General features: G+C 50.3%; 1 protein-coding gene across 1 annotated transcript in view; it reads left to right on the top strand.

Annotated features, from left to right (window-relative positions):
* Window positions 1–13,848, top strand: part of MYO1D (myosin ID) — a 242,804-nt gene that overhangs the window by 195,905 nt on the left and 33,051 nt on the right. The gene's annotated exons all lie outside the window — the stretch shown is intronic.

Raw genomic sequence — 13,848 nt, 5'->3', positions numbered from 1 at the left:
CCAGGTTTTACAGATCACAGACATCTGCACATACCACAGGCCTGCTCCAAAGGGTGTGTAGTCTAAGGCAGAGGCGTGTGAGCTTTTCTGAGAGTAAATCTCATTCCCACAAACAGAAATTCCCTTAACGCTGCGGACACAGCGCGTCGTCCAGGTGAAAGGCCAGGCCTGCGCCCTGCCTCCGGCCCCGAGAGGTGGCCCAGGGCTCACCCCTCTCTGCCCATCTGCACACGTGAGTGTTGATAGTCGTACAACCGGTTACGTGCTTATGGCCAGTGTGTGTGTGTGGTGTGTGTATATATAAATAGGACGTGGTAACGGCCCTGGCTGGGTGGCTTAGTCCGTGGGAGCATCGTTCTGTCCGCCAGAAAGGTTGCAGGTTTGACTCACGGTCGGGGCGTGTATGTAGGAGACAAGTGATGGGTGTTTCTCACATCGATGTCCTCTCCCCCCCTCCCTCCCTCTCTGTTTCTCTCTCGTCTCAGCTGCCCACTGGCCCTGGGGAACAGGTGTCTTTCCCATGGGACAAAGGATCGAGGAGTCAGTGAGCTGCTGAGACCCTCCTGTTGAGCTCAGACAGATCCTGCCCCGGCCCTAACCACTCCTTGTTAGGCCCCTCTCTCGTTTCCCTCTTCCCTCATTCATACCTGGATGTTCTAGAGACAAACGTTTGGCCAGAGCCACATTTTCTCCGTTCAGGGCTCAGGAGAAGCCCCAGCAATGACCACTGTTTATTGGTGGTGCACACAGACTAGGAGGAGCTTTTAAATGGGTCTGTCCAGATAGAGACTGTAATTCTCCATCTCTGGAGATACACAAGCTGAGACCAGACGATCCCCCGGGGTGTCCTAGGAGGTGCTCATTGGCTGGAAAAGAGGATGGTGAAAGGCTTTTCTCAGTCGAGCGTCTCTGATTCTCAGGCAGCGGAAGTCACCTTTCTGCCTCTGGTCACAGGAGGTGTGACGCGGTAACTCCTGTGCAATATGGGAGAGCGTGGCATTCATTTAATTCACCTAATTGCTTAGAGCTGCACATTCCTTAGCTGCAAAATTGGGATAAAAATACTTGCCTCGTGGGATTTTCATGTAGATTAATTTAAATCATGAAACAGGATGTAAAATGCCTGGTACAGTGTGTGTCAGGTGCTCAGTAACTGAAGGTTACGGTAAAAGATTCACCGTATACCCGGTGCCGTAACATGTACAAAAAAAAAGACTTGGTTGCGGCTGTGGATAGGACGAGTTCTTCCTTTTTGTGACCTGGTCGGCCTTCAGTGATGGATCTCGGCCAAAGTCTAGATAATGCTCACAAAGTAAGCAAATATCACTTTGAACTTGCACTGGGGCGTTACTAATCTATCCAGTAGACCTTAAGGTTTTATAGGGTATGGACTCTAACAGAATTTGGAGTCTCTCTTAGGGCCTCTCCTAAAAGGCAGGAGAACTCATTTATCCGTATGTAGAAGCACAAAGATTTGGGGAAGCAGTAGGTTCTCTTGAAACAGTAGCCCTGACAGTGATCGCCCCCAAAATCCTTTGTCTGCTGCTCTAGGAAAGGGGCTGGCACGCAGCCAGCATGTAGGAATTAGAAAGACAACTAGTACAGAACCGAAACGTGTGCTAAAAATACTAAAACCGACAAGGATTCATCTGCAAGCAGGAGAGACTCTGTGTGCCCCCCGCTTCTGGACTCGGAGCTGGGATGGCTCCGTGTTATTTGGGGATGACAGTAATTATGGAGCCCGAGTGCTCGTCAGCAGAGACCGAGCTCGGAGCAGGGAGGGTTGCCATGGCGATAGCATCCGTATCTGAATGACTTCCTGTCACAACCAGTTGGTGATTTAATGAGTTCATTACTGAATTCCAAAGGAAGACCGGAGAGTGCATGAGCCACTGTTCTGCCCTCAAAGTGCCTCGTCCACGGGGACGGCCACTCCTGTCAGCGCGGCCTCGGGATGGATTCCTGCTCGGGGCCCGGCAGCCTGGGGGCTCGGGGCGGGCTGGTCGGGAGGAAACCCAGGCCCGAATCTGCAGTCCCGTGGGCTGTGCCCGCCTCAGTGCCCGTCATTCTAGGAGTGAAAGAATCACCGGAGTCTCCCCGATCAGCCAGCCCCGTTCAAACCTAATGAGATTCATAATCACTGCAGTCTAGCCGGGGGCTTCCGATGCACACCCCCAAATATCCCACGTCTTTAGGAAAAAAGCCTAGAAAAGAGGGATAGGCCTTAAGTTCTATTCGTGCATAAACAGAAGCAAAGGCGGAAAGGTTGTCAACCTACTTCTACATTTCAATGTAGAGCAGAGAGACACACTTAATATGGAACCAAAAAGAAAATCATCTAGACAGGGTCAGGAAACGGGGGGTGTCATTCCTGTGGGCGAGTGCATATAAAACTTGAGCCAAGAGGTATGTGTAAGAATGTGTAATAATTAACCTTTCACACCTCGCTGTCATTGTTAATGAAAACCGAGCACCTGCCCCGCAGAGTAATACGGCCTTAGTCCGACCAGGTAACCAGAAGGGGCAGAAGGAAGGGACTGGTCACGATTCCTCAGGGGCGTCTCGTGACTAGGCCGGGAGTGGCATTCCTCCCGTTTTCCAGATGAGGAAACTGAGACCCAGAGAGATGCTGTGTCACTTGCCGCTAGGAAGCGTCAGGGTCAGGATTTCGGCTCCTCAGCCCGAGTTACCCTCCATTCCGCCTAAGGAGGGGTGCAGACGCAGAGCCACGGGGGCTTAGGAGGAAGCGATCAGAAAGGAGGGGATGCAGGTGGGGTGCAGGTGGGCCAGGTATGTGCTCACTTACAAGGACGAGGGGAGGCTTAGGGAAGGAAAAATCACAGAGAGCTCGAAGGACTCGTGTGTACCGTCTGTCAGATCGTTTACCAGATCAACTAATAAGGTGGGAAGTTTGACTCGCTTGCATGTGCGTAGGGACAGGGCGGAGCAAAAGCAGGTTTACGGTCGTGAGTACGTGAAACGCAGAGTTTATTCTTGTATTATTATTTATTACTGTGTTATTTTCCATACGAACAACTGTAAACGCACTTTTGCCCCGCCCTGTATATGTACATATATATATATTTATACACACACACACACACATATGTGCTTAGGGTGGCGTGGGGGGTGCATGCCTGTGCCCACGTGCCTGTGTTGATTCCTTTCTGTCTTAATAGAGTTAAGGAAAAATAATTGCTGGCTGAGATGACGCACAATATGTAACTGAGTCTCATTTTTCTTCATGTGAACGTGCTGACTTTCAGAAACGCCAGCTGGCATGTTTTCCTGGGGTCCCTGAGAGCTGCTGGCCTGTTTTTTTCTAACCCTAACGAGTGAAATGCGCTGGGGACAAGGCAAGAGAAGGCTGCTAGCATTTGCTGAGAGTACTGCCCATGACGTGGCGAATAGTGAAATGTTTTCCTGCTCAGTCGTCCTCATGTTTGGCTATAAGCTTTAAAATATAAATTTTTAAAATACGTCACTGAAAAGGAAAGAGAAGACGGAACCAAAAACGTGTGATTCTGTTTGTGTAACATTATTTGTGCGGGTTAAAGAACTTAGGGGGGAAAAGAGGTTTATTTCTGCAGACTTAATAGGGATGGCGTTGGAATAGTAAAAGCTGCAGAGTAAAAACAAATCATTTTATTAAGAGTACATTTTGGATAGTATTGTTATCAAAAAAAAAATTAAAAAGGCCAGTGTCCTATAAAAAAGTAAGCAAGCCCTTACTGCTTTACTGTGTGTAGGATTATCCAGTGGGGGTGTAGCAAGGCCACGTCTTCCACCACAGTGCCCACAGGCACCGCCTCACGGGGTGCCTCTCACCTGGACTACGGAGGGGCACCCTGGAGTTGTGCGTTGTGGCAGCCCTCATCTTTAAAATAACTCCCACCCTGGCTGGTATGGCTCAGCTGGTTGGGCGACATCCTGTGAACCAAAGGTTTCTGGCTCGATTCCAGGTCGGGGCACATGCCCAGGTTACGGGCTCGACCCCCCGTGGGGGGCCTGCGGGAGGCAGCTGATCGATGTCGTGCTCTCACACCAGTGTTTCTCTCCCTCTCGCTCTAAAACTCAATAAACTATTCTTAATAATCATAATAATAAAGTAAAATCTCACCCGCTAAGCAAACGTAGATGGATTATAATCACCGGAGTGGAGCTGAAAATCACCAGATCCGGTTTCCTCCGCGCTCCCCGGGTCATGCCGCCCTAGCTTGGGTACCTGGGTTAGGGCACTCGAGACCTCTGAGGGCCACGGGGCGTTTCCCTCCCTGGATTTGTCACCGGCTATGGTTAGGACATGGGGAATGTCCGCACTCGGCTGGCTTTCTCTGAGCATCCCCTCCTCCGGGGCGTGCACACGCGTTCTCCACGTGCTGCGAGGGGTACACACCGTGCTGGTTTTGCTCTTCAGATGTCCCTTCCCATTGAGTACACACGTCTGAACGTGCGCATCAGTGAAGCGTTAATAAACGGACGGGGCCACAGCTGAAGCAGGGCCTGTCCCCGTGGCACCCTGCGGGAGGCAGGCAGCAGGGCAGGTCTGCAGGCGGGCAGCTGAGATAAGGCACCGGAGCGGGGCTCCCGGGCTCCCGGGCTCCCAGGCTCCCAGGCTCCCGGGCTCCCAGGCTCCCAGGCTCCCAGGCTCCCGGGCTCCCGGGCCCCGGAGAAACAGAGACGTCCTTTAGTCTGGGTAGCGAGAGGAAAGTCTTAACTTTTCCCTAGGGGAGATTTTACTAGACTGCTGACACCAGAAGTCTCCCCATTAGGCCCAGTGGTTCATTTAGCACACGCATCTCTCCCTCTCTGCCCCTCTGCTCGGCACTGAGCGTGTAAAGCTGAGGAACACGTGAGACAGACAGACGGATGCCATCGAGAGTGGTAAGCGCTGTGACGGACGTGAGCGGTGGCAGCTGGCCCCGTGGGAAGCGCAGGGCAGTCCCAGCCGAGAGCCCAGGAAACAGAAGGGAATGAAAAGGGGGGTCAGCCAGGCTGAGGGCAGGGGAGAGAGCGAGGGGCTTCTGTGAAGGCAGATGCGCCGAAACCCTTTCAGGGGACCCTGAGGGCTGAGTTTGGCTGCAGAGGAGGTGGGAGGGGCCGGAGGAGACGGCCCTGAACCGAGGGTTAAAGCGACAAGGAGCCGAGTGCCGCAAAGCTTCAGATGCGGGGTAGGTAATCCCAGCATCACAGGTGTCGGGGGCCTGCCACGTGCCGGGGACCCCCCTGAGCCTGTTTACCTGCATGGTCTCTCTCATCCATCTGCACCTTCTCTTGGAACGGAAACTGGGCCAAAGACTCTCTGATTCTATAGACTATCTGAATATGGAGTTTTATTGAGATATAATTCACATACCATACAGTTCATCCGTGGAAAGCATACAGTTCAGTGGTATTTAGTATACTCAGAATTGCGTGATCAACACCACAAACTGGGACATTTTCGTGACCCCAGATAAAAACCCCATACTCTGTGGCAATCCCTGCCCCCCCCCCCCATAAACTCCTACTCAACGACCGATCTACTTTCTGCCCCTGTAGATTGGCCTGTTCTGCACAGTTCACGTAATGGAATCATATTACTAGGGGCTGGTCTTCTGTGGCGGGCTCCTTTCCTTCAGCTTGATATTCTCGAGGTGCGTCTGGGTCCAGCATGGACCCGTAACTCACTCCTTTGTGTTGCCAACGAATATTCCCTTGTGTGGGCCTACGCAGCGTTTTGTTTATCTGTTTGTCAGCTGAGGAACATTTGCGTGGCTTTCCGTGTGGGGCCGTTTTGAGTCATGCTGCAGTCAGGAACATCCGTGTGTAAGTTTTTATGTGGATTTGTTGGCATTCCTCTTGGTATATACCTAGGAGTGAAATCACTGACTCCTATGGTAACTCCGTGTTTAGCTCTTCGAGGAACTGCCAGATCGTTTCCCAGAGCAGGTGCACCGTTTTGTATCTCTACCTGCGACGTCTGAGGGCTCCAGTTTCTCTGTCCCTTGCCACGGGCTGTTGTTATCGGTCGCCTTTATTATAGCCGTCTAGTTGGGTTGAAGTGGTATCTCATTGTGGTTTTGATTTTTATTTCCCTGATGACTAATGACACAGCCAATACACACACAAAAAGATGCTCTGCTTTTTAAGTCTTCCTTAAAGAAATGTCTATTTAGATCCTTTGCCAGTTTTTTAAGTGTGTTGCCTTTTTAATCCTGAGTTCTAAGAGTTCTGGATACACGGCCCTTATCAGATATACAGTTTGCAAGTATTTTTCCCATTCTGTGGCGTCGCTTTTCACTTTCTTGATGGTGTTCTTTGAAGCACAAAAGTTTTTAATTTTGAAGTCCAGTGTATCTCTTCTGTTTCTCTCTTTTGTTTCTTGTGCTTTGGTTTAGAGATGATATTTTTAACCAACGCATCATTTGAACTGGATCCTGGAAGTTGTGGGTAGCCACTGAAGGACTTCAGGTTGTAGAATGACTTAAGATTTGTGTGTGTGCTTTTAAATCAAACTGCCCTGGCCGGGTAGCTCAGCTGGTTAGAGCATTATCCCAATATGCCACGGTTGCGGGTTTAATCCCCAGTCAGGGCACATACAAGAATCAACCAAGAAATGCATAAATAAGTGGAACCACAAACCAGTGTTTCTCTCTCCCTCACCCTATTTCTCTCCTGCCCTCTCTCTCTCAAATCAAATTTTTTAAATCTCTAAGAGAAACAAAAAAAATCAAACTAATACATGAGTAGGCCGAGTATGGATCCCAAAGACATGTCCGTGTTCTAATCCCCAGAACCAGTGAATGTTACTTATTCAGGAAAAAGGTCTTTGTGGATATAATTAAGGTTCTTGCAATTAGGAGATTCTCCTGGATTGCCCAGGTGAGTCCTAAATGCCACCACAAGCGTGCTTACAAGGGAAAGGCAGAGGGAGGTTTGACACACAGAGAAGGCGGTGGAGGGAGAGCTGGGAGGAATGCAGCTAGTGACCAGACACTGGAAGCGGCAAGGATCCTAGAGCCTCTGGAGGAATGTGGCCTTTGCAGCATCTGGATTTCAGACTCTGGCATCCAGAGCTGTAAGAGAACAGGCCTCTGTTGCTTTAAGCCACCAAATTTGTGGTAATTTGTTACAGCAGCCACAAGACACTGATACGGTATGTTAATGTTGTTAATCAAATAGCAGAAAGGTTTAAAATGAAAAGATAAATAAACAGTATGCTCATGCCATTATTTTTAAAATTTATCATGTTTAGACATTACCTACTGACCTTTGACTATAAGGGGCAATGGTTTATTTAGCTGCCTTTGGTCCAAACTCCCTCCCTCCCAATTATTGTTAGTTTTTTCATTATCAATGGTTTACTCTTGGTTATTTGTTTAAAACAATCACTTTATTAGAAATAGCAAATTTCACAAATACATAACATTTTATTATCACGGGCCCTTGGAAAACACACCAGCGTGTGTACTGATTGTCTAACGTAAACGGAAGCGGGGCATCTCCAGCTGGGGATCAGCAGCGGAGTAAGTCAGGCGAGCTCAGGAAGGACACAGCCCTCGGCCCCGTCAGCAGCACCTAGCACCGTGCATTTCAGGTGTCACCCCAGAGGCAACAGTAACCAGCAGGGCTGCACAACGCCTGTGTCGCGTTTCCCGATTAAGCCTTCCACCAGGGCCGGGCCTCAGTTACGGTGGATTACAGCAAGTCGCATTTACCGAAAGCAGTTACGTGAAAACGGTCCTTGCACTCGCACTTAATTACTTCAGTTCCTGATTGTGGAAGATGCTTCTGCTACTGGATTCAGCTGGAAAAGTAAAGACGTGCGACTTTTCTTCAAACCACAAGAAAGCAACTGCCGTTCGTTTTAGCTGGTGGAAGTATTTGGAACATCTGGTGCCTCTGCCGAACAGAGTTTTTGCCTGGAAGAACTCGGCTCTTCCAAACCAGACAGAAGCCTGTCCCGACGAGAGCCATTAGCTGCTTTCCTCTTGTCCTCGGGAAGCTCCTCTCCTCCCCCGTTCGAGCGAGTTCCCTTCGCCTGCGTCCCCCGAGCAAGGCCCGTCTGCGCGATGCAACGCTGACCTCCGAGAGCTTGGCAGGTTTTCCGAGTGGAGATCGTTCGGAAGCCTGAGCCGCCCTCTCTCCATCTCCTGACCATCTGCGGTCCCAGAGAGAAAGGAAGGCCGAATCGGGGCTCACCGAGCACCTTTCCCTCCGACACCCTGCGCTTTGACTAACTGGAATGGCATTTTGCGGGGCCTCCGCAACCTAGTAGAATGGGCACTAAAAGACACAGGACTGTTGCCCTCCACTTTCCGCTCCTCCGTGGTTTCGAGTTCCTTCTTGCACCAAGGCCAGCTTCTTGTGACCCGAGGAAGGAAGGGATCCGGTCCTCTCCCTGAACCTGCAGTGCCCCCAGAGCCTCCGAAGCAGCTCGAGCCGGGGTCACATCGAACCCCTTGCTGCCATCGCAGCTCCCTTTGTTTTCCTGCTGGTGGTTGCTTTTACAGCTCAGAACACTGCCTCATCCGAGCGGAGGTGCCATCTGCTTTAAGATGCACCGTTACTTTAGATTCCACTAAGGAAAAACACGCTGCCAATTATACTTTGAAGGTATCATCAAAAGTAAGGTGCATCCCAGTCTCAGAGATAGTAAACACTGAAAAAAAAAAAAGTAAGCTTTAGAATCAGTGAGATTCAAAAAAGAAACATTGATGCCCCATCAACTTCGGGTGCCATCCCTTAACTCGCCACCAAGTAGGTGGCTTATCTATGAGTGCCCCTGCTTGAGCTGCTCACAACTCTAGCTTTACTTTTACCTTGTTAGTATTTACATTGTTTTATACTTTGATGATTGAATCTAAATCCAAACCAGTAACTAGGGCTTATGTTAGTATAGTTTTATAAACTTTGTTTCTTTCAGAGGCAACAGTGCATGAGGATTATGTTTTCTTCTCTGTGGATTCATTGTTTTCTCTGTGGACCCCTTTGAGGGCCGTAGGATCTCTGTTGCAAAAACTCAGCTCTTCCATTATGGCACAAAATCACCCATAGACACTATGTAAAGAAGGGGATAGGGCTGTGTTCCAGTAAAACCGTATTTACAAAACCAGGGAGTAAGCCAGATGTGACCGATCGGCCTTAGTTTCCCATCCCCTGATCAAGAATAAAATCTGACCCCCATATCTTAGAATACGGTCAAGATATCAATTGGAAAGGTTTTTGAATCATCTAAATTTAAATGATTGTGACATGCATGGGTCACGCAAGATAATTTAAACACCTGGAAATCTAAAATTCTTGAGGTGTGGCTTAATAGGGATTATTTTGGGCGCCCAGGAGGAAACCAGTCTGCTGAAGCGGCACTTGTGTTCAGCTCTCCGTTCCTTGGGTAAATCAAGCAAGACAGAACAGAGAAATGTCTTTCGTGCCACGGCACATTTCTGGGTCAAAGGTGGCCTTTCAACTCCAAAAATAGAGTTTTTCCCAGCCCCCACTTCCTGCTGACAAGGAGTGTGACCCCCTTCAATTTCTAACTGTGAAAGGATGCAATTCACGGGGCTTTTTCTCCAACCACCAAGATGAAATCCCGGGTAATGAAGCTTCAAGGAGTCCCTAACAATCGTTGCAACATTGCCAACGTTGAAGGGCGTCACGTGGAAAATTCTACAGACCGGACCCAGATCCGACTCCCAGAAACAATTCAAACTTTAGCGTGAACTTTATACTACATATTCTTTTATTCCTATTGTCGTGGTTTTTTCCCAACTCAAATGTAATTCTGAGAATGCTTCTAGTGTAATTCTAATAAGTTGGCATTCCCTTTAGAACCATCCCCTTGAAAACCTGGGAAATTAAGCCGGCGCCTAAGATTTATCGCTCGTTTAACCCAAACAGCCAGGTTTTATGGTTCATTTTAATATCTAAACCAATAAGAACCCACTCACTTTTCCCAGCTGTAATAATAGAAGTCCCTTTAGGGTTTTCAATGACCTGACACCATAGGATCTTCTTTGGTTTTCCCTCATGCGGATGTGACTGGTGGTTTCTCACTGGCCTGCTTTCTTCCAAACCTAGGAAATAACAGAATCAGAGTCTGTAGCCCCGAGACCTGTAACTCTTCCCGGCCCCCCGGGCTCCCCGTGTCCTGCCTCTCAGGACAATGCAGACCCTCCTCAGGAAGAGAGTTAATACGACAAATTTCTTTCTCCCTCTAGCTGCTGCAGCCGTGTTTCCGCAGGGAAGACACTCTGAGATCCTCAGAGATATTACCTAATTGTTGCTGTGTCTTATGTAAATATTATATAAGTGCGAGCTATTGTTTCTCTTCAGAGATTGAAATCTTTGTTTTAAAAAGTACGGTCTTAAATTATTAATTCTTTTCATCACCATTTTCCTCCCCACACCTTCCCCCCCCCCATCACCACACTGCTTAATTATTTTAATATGTGCTTTGCAACAAATGCTATATGTTGGGTCATAAAGTGAGAGCTTAATTAGCGATCTTAAAGGAGCAAAGGATGCTGTATTTTCCGTTTTATGCTTTCAAAGGACATTTCTGTGTAAGCTAGAAGTGTGGTCTCGTTTTCCCAAAAGTATACTCTTCTCTTCTAACACTGCTTAGGGATTGAACTCCGAATTTAAGACAGAAAAGAACCGTTCATGGAAATAGCGTATCTGCTCCATTCAGTGGGGACACACACACACATACACACACACCCCCGCCGTGTAAAATCCTCAGGCGCGCACTAAATGTCTCCCGTTACTTTGCAGAGACGAACGTAGCACAAAAGGCCCCTGGACGCAGCTGTATGGGCTTAGCTGGAGGATTTTCATTTTTCTGGAGAGCAAGGCGTTTGTGTGTTAACGTTCCACTCTGCCCGTAGCGGGGCCCGCGGGTTGGCGAGGACAACACCTGTCGGGCGCTGTTGACTGACGGGCCGCAGCTGGGGGCTGGAGAGTCACCCGTGTCCTACTCACCGAGTTCCGGCTCTTCTGGTGGCCCTCGGGCTGGGCGAGCGGCGTGAACCGTGAGCCCCTGTCCACGGAGGGGCACGGGGGGGGGTGCAGACGCGCCCCAAAAAGGAGTTAATATTAGCCCCGGCATGTGTTAGGGGAGCTTCTGCAGAAACCGCCCCGCCCTCTGCAGCCGTTCACTCCGCCCTTGCGACAGGTTATCGCAGGGCTCGCTGGCGAGCTGCTAGGTGGGGGACCCATTAAGGACCCCCACTCTCCACGCAAAGCAGTGAGGAACAGGCTCCTCGCGGTTTACGTCGGCGCTCGTATTACCTTGCCCGGGGATGTCTTCTTTAAAAAAAAAAAAAAAAAGTACTGGTGGGGGTTTTTTTTTCTAATTATGAAAATAATTATTGCATGCTCATGGGGAAATTTTGGAAAATGTAGAAAAGCCTAAAGAAAAAAAATGAACGTCACCTAGAATTTCGTCAGGCACTGCTCCTAGTTTATCATCTGTGATGGAAAGTAAGTTTTGTCGCTCGATTTTCTCATTGAATCTACTGTGAGTGGTTGCCCAGAAACACAGAACGAGGCAGTCATTTAAAAATTACGTTTGTTGGACGTTTTGGTAGCGTTCGATGTTTTTATTGTAATTGGTGCTGGAACGAGCATCCTGTAATAAGTCTTTGTTGGCATTTCAGATTATCTCCTTAGGATAAACTTTGAGGGGGGAAGGGGGAAGAGGAGAGAGCGGCTTAGCAAACAGGAACGCAGTGATGAAGGCCCGAGGTTAGCGGGAAGCGTGGCACGTGGAGGGGGCTGGAGCCGAGGAAGCCTGGGAGGGAGGGAGGGGGGACTCGGGCCTTCTCCTGAGGGCGTCAAGCAGGGGATCAGATTTGTAACTTCCCTGTTTCTGGTTTACTGAGACCCATTCTGGTTGCAGCTTGAAGGGTGGCTGGAGGCAGGGAACCCAGAGAGGAAGCTGTTAACGGGGATTGAGGGGGAGATACAGTGAACGTCCAAAGAGTGAGGTGGCGGGAAGGACGCGAGGAGAGAAGGTGAGTTTGGAAGAGATGTAGGAGGTAAAATCTCCAGGACTTCCCGCTGGGTTGCTGCGGGGAGAGAGAGAAGGCAGAGCCCAGGAGGATGTGCGGGCTCCTGGCTGAGCAGTTGGATGGGTGGTTGGACAGTAGACCCAGCTGCCTCCCATCCGAGGGGACACGTCCAGGAGTCGTTAAATGGACCAGAGACGTGGGAGTTACCGGCATATAGAAAGTACCTGGTAGCCGTGGAGGTAGAGGGAAGAGGAAGGGACAGGACGACAGGAACATGCTGAGCCACGGGAGCCACGGGAGCGCGTGTTCCAAGGCCACGGCGTCAGGTGCTGCCGGGGGTCAGGGAACAAGATCCTAGGCAAGTCACTGACTGTTGACTTGGAAAACCCCAGGCAAGGTGCAGGAACGAGGTCTGGCTTCCTTAAAGAGCGTCTCTCGCATTCATTCTGTAACCACCAAGGAAAGTAACCTTAGTGCCGACCAGGGGTGGGAACCTTTTTTCTACCAAGGGCCCCTTGGATATTTATAACGTCATTCACAGGCCATACAAAATCGCCAACGTAAAAATCAGCCCTGCTCTATTCGGTCGAACGTTTGAGTTTCTTGAATTTCGGGTCCCCGCCTGCAGTTGCCGGGGCAGGGCCAGACCAAATGATTTCCCAGGTCGGATGTCCCCCACCCCGATGTAGATGCAGCAAAATGGAATTGTTTTACACCCAGCAATGGGAGCGGGGGGCCCCCCTCTCCTGTGGCAGAATGGGCCTGTCGATCTCCGTGCGCCTTAAGACCTGCGCCAGGCTTTGAGTGAGACTGTCTTCCCAATTCTGGCCCTCATCCGCTTTTAATATCACCCCACGTATGCGTCTTAAGATTAATCCAGACACCCCACATATGGGAACGTCTCCGAAGGCCATGGGTCACCGTAAGATGCTGGCACGCCAAGGTTCATCGGCCACAATCTCTTCACTCCTGAATCCGTGCCATTGCGTAGGCGCCGTCTGTCGCAGACAGGAACTTGCGTAGAGGTTCAGAAGGTGGCAGATCCTATCTGGCTGGCGGGCGGAGATCAGAGGAGGATTCGCAGAAGGATGTGCATTTTTACCATTCCTTTGGCTCTGACACTTGTTTCGGAGAACTGACTTCTCGCCCCCCACCCCCGCCCGGTCGTGGTCAGCGGCGTCCTCAGCAGTCGGTCGGAACCACGCGGGGCGGTGCGTTCCGGGACCTCGAGAGTGTGCGCGTCCCGCGGGAGCCGCGGGGACCCGGTCCCACGCCACAGCAGGTCGCTGCTGGGAATGTGGGCGCAGCCGGGTAACGAATGACACAGCCGCTGAGATCGGGCTGATGCTCCCAGCGCCGCTGCGGCGCCGTTCCCGATGCTGCTGTTGCGACATGGATTTTTCCTGTTCCGTAAGCAAACTACTAAAAACGCCTGGCGCCTCAGCCTTTGGAAAGTTGCACGTTCCCCCTTCACCTTTCAGCGTCACTTTCTGCGTATGCTTTCAGTGCGCCGCCCTCGCCGGTCACGCCCGTCGGGCGCTGGGAACAGCCTCGCCAGCCTTCGCTGAACGCTCGTTTGCCGGGTGCGTGTGGCCCCCCTGGGTGGTTAGTACAGGAGGCTGTTCATGCTGAGCCAGGCGCAGAAAATTGAGGATTAGTGTTTCTGAATGCTGAGCTGATCCCCACCCTTTAGTTTGTTGTTTGGTTTGTTTTTTCGGGAGAAACAATGACCTTGGTAGTCTCTTCCCAACACCCTTATTTGCCCCCAAGGGGGTTCAGGATTGCAGAGTAAGCTCGCTGTATCCTCAGAACTCCTTCCGATGAAGTGACCGGCCTGAACCCGAAATCGAAT

Source organism: Miniopterus natalensis, chromosome 17, assembly GCF_054644295.1.
Source record: "Miniopterus natalensis isolate mMinNat1 chromosome 17, mMinNat1.hap1, whole genome shotgun sequence".
Lineage (NCBI taxonomy): Eukaryota > Metazoa > Chordata > Mammalia > Chiroptera > Miniopteridae > Miniopterus > Miniopterus natalensis.
This window is presented reverse-complemented; position numbering and strand designations above follow the sequence as displayed.